This window comes from Canis lupus, chromosome 20, assembly GCF_048164855.1.
Source record: "Canis lupus baileyi chromosome 20, mCanLup2.hap1, whole genome shotgun sequence".
NCBI classification, from domain to species: Eukaryota; Metazoa; Chordata; class Mammalia; order Carnivora; family Canidae; genus Canis; species Canis lupus.
Window position 1 is genome coordinate 16290161 of NC_132857.1, and position 22591 is coordinate 16312751.

The following is a 22591-nucleotide window of genomic DNA, read 5'->3' on the forward strand; positions in this document are numbered from 1 at the left end:
AGGGAGTTCTATGTACCTCTTGGACTTGAATGCTTGTTTCCTTCCTTATATTAGGGAAGTTCTCAGCTATGATTTGTTTAAATAAACTTTTTGCTCCAGTTTCCTGCTCCTTATCTTCTAAGACTCCTATAATATGGGTATTATTTCACTCTATAGACTCACTGAGTGCCCTAAGTCTACTTTCATGACCTAATAATTTTCTTTCTCTCTTCTTTTCAGCTTCCTATGTCCCATCATTTTTTCTTCAGTATCACTGATTTACTCTTATGATTCATTCTTCCTTGTTTTTATGGCCTCCACTTGGTACTGCATCTTGGTAATAGTATTTTAAATTTCAGCCTGACTAGATATTAATTTTTTTAAATCTCTACTGTAAGGAATTCTCTAGCACCTTCTTCTTTTTTTTTTAATATAATATATTACCCAGTCATTTTTTTTACATTTTTTATTTATTTATGATAGTCACAAAGAGAGAGAGAGAGAGGCAGAGACACAGGCAGAGGTTGAGAAGCAGGCTCCATGCACCGGGAGCCCGATGTGGGATTCGATCCCGAGTCTCCAGGATCGCGCCCTGGGCCAAAGACAGGCACTAAACCGCTGCACCCCCTAGGGATCCCGTCTCTAGCATCTTCTATGCTTTCTTCAAGCCCAGCTAATATCTTTATAATCATTGTTTAAAATTATTGTTCAGATATCTTACTTATATCTGTTAATGATTAAATCCCTGCAGTGGATACTACCTACTGTTCTTTCTTTTGGGGTGCATTTCTCCATTATGTCATTTTGTCCAGAAAGGAATAGAAGAGAGAAAGAGAAAAACAAAACAAAACAAAAAAAAAAAACAATAATAATGACAATAGAAACAAACAACTAGTTCTTGGGTGTGTTTTGGTCTGCATATATATGTATATATAGGTATATATATTTGTTCTGCATATATATGTGTATATATATATATATATATAGAATTGAAAAAATAAGAAAATAACTTTGAAAATTATACTAAAAACTAAAGAATAAAAATATGCAGAGAACGCTATCTACTGTTTTCCTCAAGAGCTTTGCAGCCCTCTATGGTCAGTAAACTTGGTGAGAGTGTGTTGTTTGTGCTGGTCTTCTGGGGGAAGGACTTGTTGCACTGATTCTCAGTTTGTCTTGCCCTAGTGGAAATACACCACCAGTGCTGAGAGGCAGGGCTTGGCGTAAGTGCCTCCAGATTCCACTAGGTGGTGCTACTTTGCTCCTTGCCATCTTTCAGCATTGGTGAGGGAAGAATATGGTTGAGCCTCACCCTCTAGCCCTGGTGATGAAAATTGATGTCCCTCACTTTTCAGTAAGCCCTCATAGAAAAGCAATCAATCACTGTTGTCTCCCCAGTTTCCTCAGAACTCTTTGTTCACCTGGCCTGTGACTAAGCTTTTTTATCTCAGGCATGCAACTAAACTTCAAAACTATGAATTTTAGGGACTCCTACAATTGGACCCTTGCTGTTCCTCCTGGGGTGGGTGTGTGTGTGGGGGATTCACCAGGCTTCTGATTTTTGCCAGATCCCTCCCAGGAAAGCGGTCATACAACCATGCAGCAGTTCACAGTCCATGGCTACACAGAGCAGAAAGTGGGCTCCTAGGCTTACTGTTCTCAGCTAGCTTCTATGCCTGGGAACTCTGCTCCACTCTGGCACCACCCATTCTTCTTGTGACCCCTAGGATCCTGAGACTACACTGTCACATCTGGGATTCCTCCCCACTCACCACATGAACATATTTGAGCCAAACTTCTAAAAGTTCCAATTTTGCACTCCACTGTTTCACAATGCCATTCATTATGGGAAGACATTTATCATGGAGGCGAAAACATGAATTGTAGAGTGAGGATCACACCCTTCTCTCACTGGATTCTATGGATAATCGAGTCTAGATTCTGAGAAATGTGAATACCAGGAAAATCCTGGTGATGAGAAGTAATGTGTCCCCATTTTATGGAAAAAAGCCCCCTTGTGGCCCAAGTTGAGATGCAACTACTGAAGGATGCTTAAGTTAGACCTCAGTCAGCAGGTGAGAAGCACCAGCCATCAGTCTCCATAGCTTGCATGCTATGCTGTATTTCTCTGTAGTAATCTGCATTTCCTGAATAACTGAGAGACTACCAGAAACCATGTCCTCTCTCTCCTAAATTTAGTTAATTAAAAGTAGATTTTTAAAAATTCAGTTTTTATGATAACATGTAATCCAAATATAACTTAAAGAAAAAACCTAGAATTATCAGATTAACTATTAAAGTTTAATGTGGATTATGAAATAATGTTAAATATAAATAAATATAAAATTCATTCTAGCAGGAGCAGAGCTTTTCTCTCTAGGAGAAACTAGACAAACTATTTACTCTTGTCCCCCAAGATGCGTTCAAACTTATAAAATCATTTCAAACTTATTTATTTACCTAGTGTTAACCTTGAGGAAATTATTTAGCCTCTCTAATCCCCAGTTTATCCATATGTAAAGTTTGGATAATGTGATGGTTAATTTCATGTGTCAACAAGACTGGACTAAGAAATGACAATACATTGGTAAAATATTATGTTTGGATGTGCCTGTGAAGGTATCTCCAGAAGATAGCCTTTGAGTCAGTAGATTGGGTAAAGATCTCTTTCACCAATGCAAGATGCAAGTAAGCATCATCCAACGGGCTGAGAGCCTGCCTAGAAAAAATAAGCAGAATTTGTTCTCTCTGCTTGAGCTGAGACATCCATTGTCTACTGCTCTTGAATTTTGGTGATCCTAGTTCTTGGGCTTTCAGATTCAGACCAGATCTTACAATATCTATCCTTCTCTTTCCATTCTCAGGCTTTTGAACCTATACTGAATTATGCCATAGGCTTTCCTGGTTCTCCAGTTTGTAGAAGGCAGATCACAGGACTTCTCATTCTCCATAACCACGTGAGTCCATTGTTGTAACAAATCTCTTAAACATATACATCTCTATGAAGATTCTATTGATCTGTTTCTCTGGAGAACCTGAGTAATAAAGAAAATAATAAGACTTAGCTTATAGAGTTCTGATGATGACAGATGAGTTATTATAGGTAAAGAATACAAAACTACTTGATATATGTATATATATATACATATATATACACATATATATATGATAAATGTTCAACATTTTAGTTGCTTTTATCATTATTGTTATCATTGTTATTACTGAGCCTTTTGAGAGCCTGTAGTACATACATAAGAATCCCATATTTTGGCCTCCTCTCCTGGCACATTTGTAGATCTTACAAGGCACAAAGAACATGCGATTCCTGGCACCCACACTTAAATGTAATTATGCATTCCACACTAGATTTAGCTATATAATGAACCAAATTTCAACAAAAATGCCCTGTGTTTCTTGTTAAACACTGTTGAATTCCTGGTATATAACACAATACATAGGAGAGAAGTAGATATGAACCATTTCAGCTTATTCTTAGTTTATTGCCTGCAGTCACAAGGTCTTTAATATATGCTCAAATTTTAATTTTCCTTACTGGTACCCTGAATATCTAAACTGAAACTGAACTGCGTCATTCTATATTAAAGCTCGCTGTTGATGTGAATTGAAAGTGTGCAATATTCTCACTGATAATTCAAACTTTGTAAGGAGTGATTTAGCTTCTTCATCAATCAAGGTAAAGAGTCCTGTGAAGGACTCTACTAGGTTGCCACATTGTGGTTCATTGTGGTCTTTGAGAACAAAAATAAGCTTGGAAGGCTCAATTTGCCAGGACTTTTAAAACCTTTCTTTTATGACTCAGAAGTGAATTGGGATGTCATGTGTCTTCTTCACTATGAGATCAAATTCTATAATACTCTTAGGTTTATTTGTTATTATTAATAACAATTCCGTGTTTTGAATGTCTAAATGCCAGGTATAGAGTGGCATATTTTACATAAACTTAATTTAAATATTTATAAAATTAAAAAACAAAAGAGCCTTAAAATTTATGTACTTTCATACAGCTAGAATGTGTCAGAATTGGACTCAGAATTTTTCTGACTATGAAAGTATATACTTAACTCATCTGAATATTATATTCCTGTATATAAAAATGCCAAAGGAGTAGCAGACATTAAGTTATGTGTTACACATGCAGAAATGAGTTAGAAGCCATGTGACCCATATGGGAGCTGAGATCCGTAAACCTATCCAGAAGAGTCTATAGATTCTAAAACTGAAGCCTCTCAAGCCATCATACCAGAGAAATGTGATTTCTTGAGGTCTTCATGGAAGGGATTTATATATTATCAGGGAGAGTAATCAAATGATAGTGAACATTAACAAGTTTGTTGAATAGAAATTGATTTATTTAACATATAAGAGCCCTTTACATACATGTTAAAGAGCTATGTAGGGACTTAAAATACTTGCTTTTTGGTATTGTCACTGCTTATTTCATAATGCAATCTCTGGTTGACAACATATTTTTTTAAGGTCAGTATGCTTCTCTTAAATGTCTGTCTCTTATTTCTCCATTTTTTTTTTCTATTTCCTCTGAAGGATTGGAACTCAGTTCTTTGCATCTACTGCCATGTCCTAAAATTATAATTCTTGGTTCTTTCAACCTGCCACTTCCAATAACCACAAGGGGAAAAAGTGCTCTGCAAGCCAGTTGGCTCTATTTAGTATCATAAGGAAAAACTACATCTGCTTTTTGGATTAAACTCTGCTTATAAAACCATGCCTATTTAGTTGACAGGGAGAAAAAAAAAGTATAAATTACATGTTTTAGTTATTCTTGTTTTAGTAGACTTCAGAGCTTTAATTTACCCTAGGCTTACCCTTGGAAAAAAATACTGAGAATTTCAATTTGTTGGTTCCTGGCCAGCTGTTTTCTTTTAGACTGGCAGCATGATGTTTGCCAGAGTTACAATCACTTATGCCAATGCCTATTAGAGACTAAATACTGTTTGCCCCACGCACTTGTTCTTCTGACGTAAAATTAGTTGCAATAAACACTCAGCAAAACCATAAGTTAATTCAGAAAGTATTTTTTAATTACCTGTTCTGTGCATTGTTCAATGCTGGTGCTGTGACAAAGTATGATGAAATTTACCACATGGCCTATGGCCTTGAGGAGCTTCCAGTTTCATAGTAGAAGGAAAATAGTGTGACAAAGCACATAACAATTTTGCACAATAGTTCTGAAATAAATTCAGGGGAATCTATGATTCAAAAGACATGAAGATTTTCTCATGAAATAAGTTAAGATTGAGGGGAAAAATTGAGTGTGGTTGAAGTGTTCACGTCAGATAAAGTTTCATGGAGAAAGTACAAAATGAGAAAATATGTGGGTGCAAAGGAAACATCTTCTCTTATAAAAATGGTGACAAAAGTATTTTTTAAGTAAAAATAACTTACTGCTATGAAGACATAAAAATATAACAGTGAAAAAAAGATTTCATTACTTCTAATCTTTTCAATAATTAATTAATTAGCAAGTATTTAACATTTTATTAAAAAATATTTCTTTGGATGGAAAAGTTGAATGAATTGCTACCTCATATAGAATTCCAGTAAAAACTTGTGTTTACATGATTAATATTTAAAGTCATATCTCAAAAAATATATAGATTTCATTCTGAGTGCTACATATCTCAGGGTTCAGAAGGTATAAATAAATCCTGATACTCTTTCCATCTTCATTTTCTTAAAATTGTGACTTTGAGAATAATTTGGAGGGATAAAAAATAGTGTATACTGAAAGAGACACATCTCTAAGCCATATTGTTCTTACATAGGTTATAAGAGATATTTCAAGGGTCCAACAAATTTTAAGTGCTAAAATGAAGCCGTTAGGACAAGAATTTAGTAAATGTCTCCAGTGAGTTTTTGAATGACAGTGTTATTTGATGTTCCATTATATCAAAGAAGATAGTAATTCTATAAGAATGAAAATGAAAGAAAACATTGTAATTTTGTTTTTTAAATGTGGAACACCACTTGTTTAGAGTTAGCAGTCATTAATAGCCATTAAAGGATTTGTTGTCTTATGAAACTAAAGCATCTAGACTAAATATACTTAAACCTTGGAGAAACTAATGTTGGATATAAAAGAATTTTCAAACTTTGGTTAAAGAATACTTAATTTTATTTCTTTTTGTTTTAAAATAAATTTAAAAATTGATTTTTAAAAAAATCAATTAAATTGTTCTGAGTTTAATAAATTAATTATTTAGTTACTTTAGCATTCTATAGTCATAGCCTTGGCATGGAAAAATTTTTAAAATTTATAATGTCCTCATTAAAACTTAAAAGTTTAAGATGAAACTCTGTCATTAGAACATTTTTCGGTTCTAAGATGACTGAAAATAAGATTCTAATGTTTGCTCTATTAACACTTGATATCACTATCTTAAATGAGTTGAATTTTATGAAATTACTTTCCTAAAAATAGACACAAAATTGAAATGACTTATCCTGAAGAGTGCCAACAAATAGCAAAGTTTTCATCAACAGATGGCTCTTGAAAATCTAAATTTTTTACCATCTGTAAGTGCTATGATGCATTTTTTTAAACCTCAGTTTTCCAGGTTATTAAGAAAATCATTATTTCTTTATAGATATTTCCAGAGGAGAAGTTTTCTGCATTAGAAATTTGTGATTTGGGCTTGGAAATTAAGACAAATATGTTTGTTAAACTTAATAATTTGAGCTGAGGAAAAGGGGTTCTAGATAAAATCTTATTTTTTAGGTAGTATTATACAGATATACTGTTTTCTGTGTTTTATAATGTCTTGGATATTGTGCCACTACTCATAGCATTATAGCATTAACTAAATGACCCTTTAAAATGATTTTGTATTTCACATTAAAGGAACAAAATGCTCATATTTTACATAGTAAATAAATATATAATACAGAGGTAAAATGTAAATGCTTTTTATCTTTTGGATCATCATTTAAAATAAATTATTAGAAAGAGTTTTATGACTGGAAATTTTACTCCATAAGCCATATTGTTCTTACATAGGTTATAGAAGATATTTCATTAAAAGTGAAACACTGCATCTTGGACTTTTAAATTAGAATCTCCAATCTAATCATTTGCTGATATGTTTATTTAATAAACAATGAAGACTTCAAGATGAATCTGGTTTTCCCAAACACAAATACCTCCAAGTCCATAAGAGAGACAGCCAAACAAACAGATAATATAAAATATTGTAGGTACTAAGACAGATGTGTGCTTTTCCAAAAATAAAAAAATAAAAAAAAATAAGAGATGTAAACATGATTAATTTTATTAAAGGGGCCAGGAAAAGGAAGCCATCAGAATATGAGCAAGTTTTTATTTTTTTTAACTAGGCAGTTTAATAGAAACAAGACATCAAAATTCTAAGTAAAGTTAACAATAAGTTTCCCAATTAAAATGTAAAAAAAGAGACATATTTCCTGACTGTATAACACTGACTGTATAAGCTTTGACTGTGTAACACTTCTTTCGATTCAGTTCATCACATTTACAAAGGACACTGATAAGCCAAACTATACATAAAGGAGAACAAGACAATAATTATAATAGAAACCTCTTCAGATGAGAAATGTTTGAGAAAATGGAATAAACAAACTTGAGATATGACACTTTTTTCAGATATCTGAATAACGGTTATTGCAAGAGGAAGGAGTTTCCATAAAGAGAAAAGAATTTAAAAAATAGATGTTAAGTTAATGGGGGACAGATTTTAGTTCAATGCTATGAAGAAATATTACAAAACCCTTGAGCCATTTAATACCACATATTTTGGTATAGATAAATTAAACCCATAGTTTTTGAAAGTATTCAAACAGGTGTCCTGTGCAAGTAGCAGTGCCAGTGGTGGTAGAATTAGTAATACTGTTACTAATAGTAGAACAGTAATTCTATATTTGTAGACTATATTAGTATATTAGTAATATTATATTAGTATACAATAATATACATATATGGTAGAATAGTATATATGTATAGTGTATAGTATACTCAAATAAATAACTCTCAGTGTATTGTGCTTTGTCAGTTCTAACAGAAAATTTTCAGTTAGTGTAACAATATAATTTAACTGTAATTCACATTTCCATAATTTTCATTAAGCATATGAAATGTTTGCTATCTTATGAAGTATTGAACAATATTTCCCTTTCCAGTATCATTTTAACAAATAATTATCATGATTATTTATAAAACTTACATGCAAGGTAATTAAGTTTTACCCTTTTAATTTTAAGCATTAATGCATTCTGTTAAGTGCAAAAAATGCAAAAATTTAAAGTTGTGGCTTTTGCAGTATTGCATAGACCTCTATGGCCACATTTTATTATCAGAATTAGTAAACCAAGATTTATTTGGTTTACCATTTTATTATCAGAATTATTTATTATCAGAATTAGTAAACCAAGATGTTAAAGTCTTTTAAGCTAAAACTGAATACAAAGATATGATTCTCTTTTCCCAAACTTTGGCATGCATCACAATCACCTGAAAGTTTCTTTTTTTTTTTTAAATTCCACCTGAAAGTTTCTTAAAAGTGGAATACCGGTGTCCTTCCCAGATCCTTGGAGTCATTAATGCTTACTATAAGATTAAGCTTTGAATTAAGCTTTAAATTTGAATAGAGTTTGTTGTTACAACTAACTGTGATTTAAATTTGCACAATATTCCAACAATAAAAATAATTTTATTAAATTTTGTATTATAAAACACTGAGTTTTTTGAGTGAAAAGTTCATCATCATTGAGATTATATTGCATCTTTAGATAAATTTAAAGAGAATTAACATTTTAATGGTACTAATTGCCTAATAGATGAATGTTGTATATTTTGCCACATACTTGTCTTCTTTCTCTCAGTGGTTTTATAGGTTAGCAGTGTAGACTTTTTTCCACATCTTATAATTCTTAAGCACTTTACATTATAAGTTACTTTAAATGTGTTGTTTTATTTTTAAAATCATTCTTGATGGTAAATAGAAAATTGGTTGAGTTTACTCCAGAGTAAATCTTGGAAAAGTGTACCAGCCAGTATTTATGAGAATTTTCTTAATGGTACTCTTCACAAAATCTTCAAATGTGAAATAACAATGCATTTTGAAGTGACTACATAAAACATGAATTCACTTACTGAAAATAAATAAAAACTAAAAAAATCATAAACTACATACAGTATCTTAAATTTAAAAAACACATATGAGAATGAAAAAAAGTTAATTCTTGAAAACTACACAAAGTATGATATTTTAAACACCAAGGAGCATATTTTTATGATGAAACAATTTTAAAATTCATGGAAAAAATAAATCCCAACTTAATTTAATTGTTACCACTGAGAGGAACAAAGGGAATGAGATAGGTGAGAAAAAACTTTGGGTTGATACTGATGTAGTTTTAGAATACAGGTATTTTATGGGAGTTCATTTTATTATTATGATTTATGATTATGTATTACAAATACTGCACTAAAATTAAGGAATAGCATGTATGTTAAATAAGTAGAGAGACTTTCAAAACTATTAATATCATTTATTCAAAATTAATTCAATAAAATTTGTTGATATTCATTATTGATATTAATGTGCCAAGAACTATTCTAGATTATTTTTCAGACAGCAGAAGGGGCAGAACTGAAAAAAGAATCTCTTCTCTTATAGAGGTTGTTTTCATAGGAGGAAGTAGATTTACATAACTGAACAAATATTTATGAAATGTGGAGAGTGGGATTATCAAGAAAAGAAGAGGCATAGTATATATGGCAAGAGATACAGAGATAGAGATTAAAGTGCAGAGAAAATAAAGCCAGATCTATAATCATAGACACATTATTGTCAGGAAAATGTGAGTGAGTGTGAGCATAAGGGATTAGAAGACAGTCGTGTACTAGAAAAATGTTTACTGACTGTGTGGTATAAATATTTAAACTATCAGTTTGGGAAGAGCACACACATGACTCTTGGGAGGCAATAGGAGCTGGCTCCAGTACACAATGATTGAAGATGTAGGCAGCAAAGAACTTCCTTTTTTTAAAAAAAAATTTTGTCATTTATTTATTTATTGTAAGATTTTATTTATGTATTCATGAGAGACACACAGGGAGAGAGGCAGAGACATAGGCAGAGGAAAAAGTAGGCTCCATGTGGGGAGCCTGATGTGGGACTCTGTCCTAAGACCCCAGGATCATGACCTGAGCCAAAGGCAGATGCTCAATGACTGAGCCACCCAGGTCCCCCAAATTATTTTTGAAAATTTATTAATTTTAAAGTTTAGTTTGTTTTTAAAATATATATTTATTTACTTATTTATTTTAGAGAGAGTGTGTGAATGATGAGAAGGAGAGGGACAAACAGATTCCATGATGCTCGCAGAGCCGCATACAGAGACCCACATGGGGCTCCCCACATGCACAGAGCCCCACATAGGCTTGCTACCTTATGATCATGACCTGAGCCAAAATCAAATGTCTGCTGCTTAATTGACTGAACCATCCAGGTGCCCCAGGGAAGAACTTCTAAAAGTCACATAAGAAAAGAGTGAGCTGAAGTTAAAGGATGAAAAATGAAAATATTTAATAAATTTTAGGTTCTATTATATTTGAAAGTTATGAGAATTGGGACATTGAGGGCAGATATTGAACAGAAACATGGCTGTGATACAGAGTGGAGTCTTTAAATAGGGATAATGGTGAGGGTGCACTTAACTAGAAATATGTTTTTCAAATTTCATCATAAAAAAATAAAAAAAATTTCATCATAAAATTGAGTAGCTGAGATGTAATACAGAAAAGAAGCCAAAGTAATGGAAGACTAGGATACCACAAGATTCTGGTGTGTTGATACTGAAATCATAACAAATTCTTTAAGAAAATGTGGTGAATTTAGATGATAAAATCCTCAAACTGTATAAGGAAGTGACTTTTAATTCCAGATGGTTATTCTATAGGGGAGTATTCTGATTATTGGTAGTGAGTTCTCAAGAGCACAGTAAGAGTTTTTGAGGTCAGAGAGGATTGTGAGATTGAGAAAGAATTAGGGATGAGAGATAGCCTGTGTCTTGACTTACTGTGGCTGAGTGTGGCTGAGGTAAATAGGGATGTTAAGTCCTAATTAGACTATTTCTGCTTTACTCTGTGGAGAGATGGTTTAAATGTTCTAATCGTAAGCATTCTTTCAGGGATTAGTCTCCTAGATAGATTATGCTAAAGCAGGGAATGTTGGCAAAACATGAGGAGAATTTATGAGGACCTTGTGGAACTATGAGTCCCTTTTGAGTTCTGGCAAATGGAATCATATAGAGGCCAGGGAAATGAAGTTTTACCAAAAAACATACAAAATTGTTCTTATGTGGGCTTCATCCCACATAAGATGATTGTTGATTATCCATCAACGTAGCATGTTAGAGTTAGACTTATTTTGACTTATTTTAATGAAATAGAAGAGGGGCACCTCGGTGGCTCAGTCAGTTAAGTGTCCGACTGGATTTTGGCTCAGGTTATGCTCTTGGGTTGTGAGATTGACCCCTGCCTAGGGCTTCCCACTCAGTGCAAAGTCTGCTTACGATTGTATTGCTCTTCCTCTGTCCCTACTCTCTCTCTCTTTCTCCCTTGCCCTTGCATTCTAACAACAACAACAACAACAGAGAAGAAGAAGAAGAAGAAAAAGAAAAAGAAAAAGAAAAAGAAAAAGAAAAGTAAAAAATTACCAATTTATTTAGTTATTTAGCAAAGACATTTGAATTCTTACACTGAGACAATGATTCTTCTGGGGATTAGATTCATTTTTAACATTCTTATTTTGAAATTATTGTGGATTCACATATAACAGAAAAATAATACAAAGATAACCTGTGTACCATTCACCCAATTAATCCCAATAATAACATTATAAATAACTATACTATAATATCTTAACCATGAAAGTGAATTGATACAGTTCCTGGATAATATGTAGATTCTTCCAATTTTACTACACTCATTTTTGTGTGTTGGGGGCACATGTACGCATATGTATTTAGTTCTATGCATATTATCACATCTGCAAATTGGTGACCACCATCACAGTCAAAATACACCACACTTCCACGACAAAGATCCCTTGTGCCCTCCTTTATTGCCACAGCAACTTTCCTCTATGCTCCCTCCAAAGCTGTTTTCTTATATAATTTTGTGATTTCAAGAATTTTACATACATGGAATAAAACAGTTTGTGACTTTTGGGTTTGGCTTTTCCCTTGGTACAAGTCTACTGAGATCCATCTAACTTGTCGCATGTTATGAGTAGCTTGTTCTTTTTACTATTGAGTATTCTTTTGCTGAGCACCACAACTGTGGATGTGCCACAGTTTGTCCAACCATTAGCCAGTCGGAAGATATTTGGATTGTGTCAAGGTTGGGATTATTATGAAGACAATTTCTACAAACATTTGTGTACAGACATTTTGTGAATATAAATTTTCATTTTTCTGGAATAATGTCCCAGAGTGTAATTGTTGGTCCACACGTAAGTGCAACTTTAGTTTTGTAAGAAGCTACCGGCAGATATATTGTGTTACATTCTCACCAGAAATGCATGAGATACCCATACATTTTCTGCATTCTCACTAGCATTTGAGTTTTCACTATTTTTTTTTATTTTAGCCATTCTGATAGCTGTATAGATATCACTATATCTCCTTGTGGTTTTAATTTGTTTTCTAAGTGGCTAAATATACTGAACTTCTTTTCATGTCCTTATATGCCATCTGTATATACTTTCAGGTGAAATATCCATTCATGATTTTTATCCATTTCCAAACTGGATGTTTTTAAAAAGTTGAGCTTAAAGAGTTATTTATATATTCCAGATACAAGTTCTTTGTTGGCTATGGGGTTTATAGTTTCTCCCCTATGATAGTTTATCTTTTCATCTTCTTCAATGGGTTTTGGTAGAGTAAGAGTTTTTAAATTTGTTGAGGTGCAATTCACCAGTATTTATATTTATGGGACATGCTTTTGGTGTCATGTCTAAGAACATTGTCTAGCCCTAGATCTCAGTTTTCTCCAATGCCTTTTTTTTTTCCTACAAGTTTTTGTAGTTTTACATTTTATATTGTCTATGACCCAAGTTGAATTAGTGTTTCTATAGGGTGTGAAACATAGATTGATAGTTAATGTTCTTGGTTTTTTGTTCTTTTGTTTTGTTTTGTGCCTATGGATTTCCAGTTGTTCTAGCTCTAGCACCATTTGTTAAAAATACTCTATTTTATCCATTAAATTGTTTTTTGCACCTTTGTAAAAAATTAGTTAGCGATAGTAGTATGGTCTATTTTGGGGTTTTCTATTCTGTTCCATTGATATGTGTCTGTTGTTGCACCAACATCATTGATTACTATAGCTGATTACTAATATATATTACTATAGCTATATTACAATATACTATAGCTAGGATTTAATAGTAGAGTAATTCCTCTCTCCTTCTTCTTTTTGAAGATTGTTTTAGTTGTTCTAGGACCTGTTTCTTTCTAAATAACTATAGAATATGCTTATATGTGTCTACAAAAATCTTTCCTTTTTTTAGTAGGAATTAAGTTAATTCTGTGTATCAATTTGAGGATAATTGGCATTTTCACTATGTTGAGTCTTCCAATATGTAAACATGACATGATTTTCAATTTCCTGGGTCTTTTAAAATTTATTTTATGACCATTTGGTATTTTTTTAGAATTTTTGTTTTATTTGAGTATAGTTGACACACAATGTTACATTAGTTTCAGATGTACAACTTAGTGATTTGACAAGTTTATACATTCAGCTATGTCTACCACAAGCATAACTGCCATCTGTGCCTAACAAGCATTGCTGTCAATATAATATCATTGACTTTATTCTTTATACTCTGTTTTTTATTCCTATGACTTTCTCATTCCGTATTGAGGTCTGTATCTTCCTCTCTTTCACTGCTTTAGCCCAACTCCTGACCTCTCTACCCTTTGGCAACCATCAGTTCTCTGTATTTATAGTTTTAATTCTTCTTTTTGTTTGTTTTTTTCTTTTTTTAGACTCCTTTTATAAGTGGAATCATCTGGTATTTGGCATTCAAAGTCTGATGTACTTCACTGAGCATAATACTCTCTAGGGCCCATCCACGTTTTCTCAAATGGCACCATCTCATCATTGTAATTACTATATACTATCCTATTGTGTGTGTGTGTGTGTGTGTGTATACACATACATACATACATACATACCACTTTTCTTCATCCAATTGTCTATTGGTGGATACTTATTTTCATGTTTTGACTATTGTAAATGTTGTGTTAAATAGAGGTGCATATATCTTTTTGAGTTAGTGTTTTCCCTGGATATATGCCTTAAAGTATAATTCAATAATAATAAAATATTATTGGGTCATATGAGATTTCTATTTTAATTTTTAATACTGTTTTTCACAGTGGCTGTACCAATTTACATTTCTGCCAGCAATGCACAAGGGTTCCTTTTTCTCTACATCCATTCCAACACTGTTTCTTTTATGTATGTATGTATGTATGTATGTATGTATGTATGTATGTATGTATAAGAGACACATATAGTCAGAGACATAGGGAGAGGGAGAATCAGGCTCCCCGTGGGAAGCGCAATATGGAACTCATTCCCATGACCCCAGGATCATGACCTGAGCCAAAGGCAGATGCTCAATCACTGAGCCACCCAGGCATCCCTGTTTCTTGTCTTTTGAATTTTAGCCATTCTAATAGGTGTGAGGTGGTATCTCACTGTGTGTTCTTTTTTTTAAAAATATATATTTATTTATTTGAGAGAGAGAACAAACAGGGGAAGGGGCAGAAAGGGAGAATCCCAAGCAGACTTCCTGCTTAGCATGATTCAGGGCTCAAACCCAGAACCCTAAGACCATGACCTGAGCTAAAACTAAGAGTCTTGATGCTCATCCAACTGGACCAACCAGGTGTCCCTCACTTTGGTTTTGATTTGTGTTTCCCTTATGACCAGTGATGTTGCACATCTTTTCATGTATCTGTTGGCCATCTGTATGTCTAATTTGGAAAAATTTCTATTCAGGTCTTCTGTCTATATTTTAGTTGGATTGTTTGTTTTGATACTGCATTGTTTGAGTTTTTAATATATTTTGTATATAAACCCTTTATCAGATACATCACTTGCAATGTCTTCTGTTCAGATGGCTGTCCTTTTGTTTTGTTGATGATTTTTCTTGCTGTGCAAAAGCTTTTTATTTTTATATAGTCCCAGTAGCTTACTTTTGCTTTTATTTCTATTGCCTTAGGAGACAGATGCAGAAAATTATTACTATAGTCAATGTTAGAAAAATTACTACCTGTGTTCTCTTCTAAGATTTTTATGGTTTCAGATCTCACATTTAGGTTTTTAATCCATTTTGAGTTTATTTTTGTGTATGGTGTAGAAAATAGTCCAGTTTTATTCTTTTACATGTAGCTGTCAAATTTGCCCAGCACCATTGTTGAAAAGATTGCCTTTTTCCCATGGTATCTTCTTGCCTTCTTTGTTATAGATTAATAGACCATAAAAAGGTGGGTTTATTTCTCAAGCCTCTATTCTGTTCTATTGGTCTATATGTCTGTTTTGTTCCAGTTCATACGTTTATTTTATTTTTTAAGTTTTTATTTAAATTCAAGTTAGTTAACATACAGTATAATATTAGTTTCAAGTGTACAATTTAGTGATCCAACACTTCCATGCAATACCCGGTGCTCATCACAAGTACACTCCTTAATCTCATCATCTATTTCACCCATCCCTCTGGTAACCATCAGTTTGTTCTCTATAGTAAAGAATCTATTTTTTTGCTTTACCCCCCCCTTTTCTCCCTCTGCTTATTTGTTTTGTTTCTGAAATTCCACATATGAATGAAGTATAGCATTTTCTTTCTCTGACTGACTTATTTCACTTATATAATACTCTTCCTCCATCTACGTTGTTTGCAAATGGCAAGATTTCATTCTATTTTTTTAAAAATTGTTTTAATTTTTATTTATTTATGATAGTCACAGAGAGAGAGAGAGAGAGAGGCAGAGACACAGGCAGAGGGAGAAGCAGGCTCCATGCACCGGGAGCCCGCCGTGGGATTCGATCCCGGGTCTCCAGGATCGTGCCCCTGGCCAAAGGCAGGCGCCAAACCGCTGCGCCACCCAGGGATCCCTCATTCTATTTTTATAGTGAGTCATATTCCATTGTATATACCACCTCTTCTCTATCCATTCATTAAGTGATGGACACTTAGGCTGTTTCCATAATTTGGCTATTGTAGGTAATACTGATATAAACATTGAGAGGCATGTATCCCTTTGAATTTGTATTTTTCTATTATTTAGGGAAATGCTAAGTAGTCCAATTGCTGGATTGTAGAGAAGTTCTATTTTTAATTTTTTGAGGAAGCTCCATACTATTTTCCACAGTGGCTGCACCAGTTTGAATTCCCATGAACAGTGCAAGAGAGTTCCTTTTCCCCCAGCCTTGCCAACACCTGTTATTTCTTGTGTTGTTGATTTTAGCCATTCTGGTAATTGTGAGGTGTTATCTTGGTTTAGTTTTGATTTATAGTTCCCTGATGGGTGATTGTTGAGCTCTTTTCCATGTCTGTTGGCCATCTGTATGTATTCTTTAGAAAAATGTCTATTCATGTCTTTTGCCCATTTTTAAATTGAATCACACTTTGTTTTGTGTGTGTTGAGTTGTATAAGTTATTTATATGTTCTGGATACTTACCCTTTATCAGATATGTCATTTGCAATATCTTCTCCCATCCTGTAGGCTGCCTTTTAGTTTTGTTGATCGTTTCCTTTGTTGTGCAGGCATTTTTTGTTTGTTTGTTTGTTTGTTTTGATGTAGTCCTAATAGTTTATTTTTACTTTGTTTCCCTTGACTCAAGAGACATACTTAGAAGGAAATTGCTATAGCTGATGTCAAAGAGAATACTGCCTATGTGCTTCTCTAGGATTTTTATGGTCATCCATTTTGAATTTATTTTTGTGTTTGGTGTTGGAAAATGGTCCAGTTTCATTCTTTTGCATGTTGCTTTCCTGTCTTTTTCAACACTGTTTGTTGAAGAAACATTCTTTTTTTTTCCCATTGGATATTCTTTCCCGCTTTGTCAAAAATTAATTGACCATATAGTTGTGGGTTCATTTTGAGTTTCCTATTCTGTTCTATGGATCTGTATGTCTATTTTTGTACCAGGGCCCTACTGTTTTGATGACTATACCTTTGTAATATAACTTGAAGTACAGAATTGTGAGGTATCCAGCTTTGCTTTGCTTTTCTAAGATTTCTTTGGCTAGGCAGTCTTTTGTGGTTCCAAACAAATATTAGCATTATTTGTTCTAGCTCTGTGAAAAAAATGCTGCTGGCATTATTTCTCCTTTCTGTTGTACCTATTTTTGCTTTATATGTTCTAAAGCTCTATTCTTTGGGGCATAAACATAGAGATTCATTATGCCTTTTAGATAAATTAATACTAATATTATTAGGTAATGTTCCTCTTCATCTCTTCATCTTTGTTCTGAAGTTTATTTTATCCAATATGACATAGCCATTTTTGCTTTTTTTTTTAAAATAGTGTTTGCATGGTATTTATTTCTCCATATTTTTCTTACATTTTACCTTGTTTTTGACTTGCAGTTAATTTCTGGTAAACACTACACAGGTAGCTCTATTTTTAAAAATCCTTTCCGCCCATTGCTGTCTTTCAACTGGTATATTTATACCATTTACATTTAAAATAATTATTGATATTTTATGACTCTAATATTTCCTTTCATTATTTTGTTTTCTGTTTGTTTTCTTAGTGTCTTGTCCCTTTGTGTAATATTTCTTATTTTCCTTGGAGTACTTGAACATTTTCTTTTTTTGGATTCTGTATTGAGTTATTTATAAAGTCCTATGGGGGCCAGCTGATACTGGAGGCAGTGAAGTGCCAATTCACTCTGCTTCCTATCACCTACCTTATTCAGTTTCATTATTGCTGGTTATATGTCAAAATTCAGGTTCCTTGGTTCCCATTTGGGTCCAGTTGTCAGCAAGGTAAGGAGAAAGTAGAGTATTGCTATGTTTCCATTCACAATGCCTCAGACTAATTAATGCAGGGCAGGGTAGAGGGTCCACTCCTCCCTAGGACCCACTGATACTTGGAGTAGGGATGGGGAAATGAAGCATAATGATGACTAGACCCACATCAAACTGCATTGTCATGGTCTCTGCTTCAGGGTGTACATCAAGACTTACCTTCTATTAGACACTTATGACATTGCCCTGGTAGAATAACTAGAGTAGGACCGCCTCCAGTAGGAGGGGGATGGAAGATCAGTTTTCTCTGCTCCCTAACCATTGAAATCACGAGGGTGGTGCAGAGTGGAGTGAAGAGTTCCCGCTGATATTAGGCTGAGGCGGAGTATTGCCAGACCACCCTTTTCCCAGACCTTTACCCAGGCAACCAGGTTTCCCTTAAAGCTTTTATCTGTGCCTATTGGCAGTTTCAGGTTGGGAGTTTCTGGAGCACTTTTTAGGCTATATGGGAAGCCATAGGGAACCCTAGGAACTCACAGCTGTGGTTGTTCCTCAAGTCCTGAAGTCTCTAGGCAGTTTACTTTCTTCTTTTCACCTTTCAGGATCATCCTACGCTTCTTTCAATCCAGGATTTGTGTTAAACTTCTTATGATTGTGTTATAACCGGGATATTTTAGTTGTAAAGTGAGATCCTGAAAGAAATTCCACCTTGGCCAGAACTAAAAATCAAAATTAGATTTTTATCCATTTTTTATTTGGTGTATTATTCATAATTAAATAATTAAAAATAGAAGATACAAGAAAGAAACATACTTTCGAAGTCATTTGCAGCTTTTTGAAAAACATCAAGTAATTTGTTGTATAGATTGATTTCAATTATGCTCATATACCTTGGTTTTGGAAAAAAGTCAATAATACACTGGAACTTGATGTCATAATATAATAACATAATTTCTTATATTTAATCATCCTACACAAAATGCCATAAATACCCCTTTATATAAAATAGTATATAATAAAGCTATGATAAATTATAAATAGTGCTGTTTAAAGATTGTGAAAATTGAATATACAATATTTTTTCTGAAGACTAATATATGATAAACAGACTTTTACAAATCAACAAGAAATGGAAAGATCACATGATTAAAGGCAATGGTATAATTGTTCACTTTAACCAAAATAATCCTAAGAAAATTCCCAAAAAGAAGATAAGAAAATGTGAAACAAGTAAAATAGAAATAAGATACAGGCTTCTTTGTTAATCTCGTATTTCCTACTTATGATGGAGTGATTTTTTTTAAAGATTTTATTTATCGGGCAGCCCGGGTGGCTCAGCGATTTAGCGCCGCCTTCAGCCCGGGGCCTGATCCTAGAGACCCGGGATCAAGTCCCATGTCGGGCTCCCTGCATGGAGCCTGCTTCTCCCTCTGCCTGTGTCTCTGCCTCTCTTTCTCTCTCCCTCTCTATCTCTCATGAATAAATAAATAAAAAAGATTCTATTTATTTATTCATGAGAGATACAGAGAGAAGCAGAGACATAGGCTGAAGGACAAACAGGCTCCCCACAGGAGGCCAGATGCGGGACTGGATCCCAGGACCCTGGGATCAAGACCAGAGCCAAAGGCAGATGCTCAACCCCTGAGCCATCAAGGTTTCCCTATGATGGAGTTTTCTGAGGGATGCCTGGTTGGCTCAGGGGTTGAGCATCTGCCTTAGGCTCAGGGCATGGTCCTGGAGTCCTGGGATTGAGTCCCACATCGGGCTCCCCAGAAGGAGCCTGCTTCTCCCTTTGCCTGTGTCTTTCATGAATAAATAAGTAAAATATTTTTAAAAAAGGAAGAAATGATATTTTTTATTCAATCTGAGCAAAATAACAGAAGTATTATGCAAATAAATAACACTGACAGGGACACCTGAGTGGCTCATTAGGTTAATTGCTTTCAGCAGGTCATGATCCCAGAGTCCTAGAATCGAATCCCACATTGGGCTCCCTGGTTAAGGAGGAGCTTGCTTCTTCCTCTGCCTTTTGCTCCCCCTGCTTGTGTACTCACTCTCTCTATCTCTCCCTCTCTGACAAATAAATTAAATCTTAAAAAAAAATGACAGCCACATGGTATTCATTTAATAAATATTATATAGAATCTTTTGTATATCAGGCTGTATTCTAGGTTTTGGGCAATAGCTAAGGAGTTAGCCAACATCTCTACAGTTGGGTTACTTATGTTCCAGAAAAACTTGACTAATCATTAGGAAGTAAACAAAGAAGAAATTTTCAATTGTGATAATTGCCATGAAAATAGTGAAGAGAAATGGGATAGGGATAAAGTGGGTGGATGGTCAGGGAAGGCTTTCAGGCAGTTCTATGTGAAATCTAACCTTCATGACTCAGAGAGGTTCAAATCCCAATTAAAGCTAAAACAGGCATCCTAAAATATAGCTGCTACACAGATTTAATGGATTGTTATTGTGTTAATGAAGTTCCCTACTACCTGACTCTCTCAATTTTAACGTAAATTAGAAAATGGATTATAGGAAAACCAAAGATTTTTAAACGTTGACAGCTGAGTTCAATTTGGAATAAACATTGCCTACCTACTCAATTCAATGAAAACGCAACACATTCTTAGGTTAAATCCCTCAGGTCACTAGTGTGCAAACCCCTTTGATAGATCATCCTTCTATTTTTTTCAACCATATAAAAAATTCATTTGCTTCATTAAAGAAATGAGAATTTTTTAAGCCCCATAAGTCCAGTAAATATTTACCTCCTTAATCCACCAGTTTTTCATCTCTATTCTAGATCATTAAAATTTTCTTCTACCATTATTACAGAGTCCATATTGCTTCATTGAAGAAGTGGGAATTCCAAAAGTCCAGAGGTCCAGTGACTATTTACTGCCTGGTGATTTATAACACTTTGCTCTATAGATTTTATAGGTTCACTTGTTATGGTACATGATAAATATGCTTTGTCTGAGCTCTAGTTCTGGGATAAGCATCAGGTTGGGAGCCCCCAAAACAATTAAATCACCTCTCATAATTTTTAATGACTACAGGGAGCTCATTATGTCTGATTTTACTGAGGCAGTGCAAACAGATATGAGCTTCAGATATCATTTTCATCTTTCCTAATTATATTTTGGAGTTTTACAAATGGATATCCTTAATCATAGTTTCAGGCATTATTTTTATAACACTGCTATGTCTCAAAGTCTGAATTAATTTTTCAATGTTTCATTGATTTAGCAGTGGCAATAAAGGTAGACTGAATAGCAGTGAGAATGAACACTAAAGCTTTTCTAAGTCTTACAAGCATACATAAAATATTTTTAGTACTCTAAAAATTTTAAAGCAAACAGAATTATATGTTCTAATTAAATAAGATAAATAATGATTAATCTAAAAATATTTTATAGATCTAATCTGTGTTCATAATTCCCACTTGCATATGGTATTATGGTGTACACATTGGTGTACTATGATAAATTTTGTCTAGAGAACAAGTTCACTATTTACTCACTAAATTTATTTTGTCACACTGACCATATGTTTTTTGAGAGAAGAATTATACCATTACGATTCCACATAGTGTAGACTTTCTACAGCTAAGAGGTTCTTTTTGTCATAGCAGATGCAGTTAGGGAAGCTCAGGGACTTGATAAAGGGCATACATGTCCTTACAGATGAATAATTCTATCAGTAATTTTCTGGAAATTTTGTTTACATTTTTCTTCTCTTCCTGACTTAACAATCTCCTGCAATATAACAATCTACAAAAAATAAAAGAATAAATAAATCTTACAGCACTGGAGGAAACTCTGCAATTTTGTCTCAGTTTTTTTTCTGAGTCAAATCCATGCCCACTGTCAATTTTCAGAAACAAATGTTTTCCTTATGTAAAGCTGAGAGTCACTTGAAAATGAATCATTAAGAATGTTAAGTAACTGTTACTAAAAAAACTCATTGAATTTTCTAATGCATTTATAAACTTGATAACATTAATAATATTAGTGATAATGTTGAACATCAATATGCATATTTAAAAAAATTCTCTCAGTATTTTTGCATCTTATAAAAAGCAAACAGCTAGTATTCTACTGAAATTAATTATTTTATAAACTAATTTTGTGAAAATAATATTTACTTTGGCTGTTTTTGAATGATTTTTTTGTATATTAATGGCATTCTAATAAGTTATGTGTTACTATAACAGATTGGATATAATTTTATAAACTTGAAACATGTACTTTGGGAATATATCACCAAAAACTTCTATTAATTAAAAAAAATTGTCAAGATTCAAGTTTATTAATTTTTGTTTTGATAGTAAATAGATTTTTTAAATATTCATAAAATATCTTCTAATTTTCTTTATAGTGGTATGGAGACATGTACATAAAAAGCAAGTAAAGATTGTGGGAATATTAGTCTGATTTCTCCTTTGATAAAGTGGGCAGAGCATAAATAATTTTTGATTGAAATTTTTTCAAAAAATCTCATCCATATTGTGATTCATTTGAGCTTTTACAATTAATTACAATT

The 22591-nt window shown here is 33.5% G+C and overlaps 1 long non-coding RNA gene across 4 annotated transcripts in view; it reads left to right on the forward strand.

Annotated features, from left to right (window-relative positions):
* Positions 1-22591, forward strand: part of LOC140611694 (uncharacterized) — a 754568-nt gene that overhangs the window by 526222 nt on the left and 205755 nt on the right. For all 4 annotated transcript variants that reach the window (XR_012012832.1, XR_012012833.1, XR_012012835.1 and 1 more), the window contains one exon: positions 2844-2936. This is a non-coding gene — a long non-coding RNA (uncharacterized lncRNA). The remainder of the gene's footprint in view (positions 1-2843; positions 2937-22591) is intronic.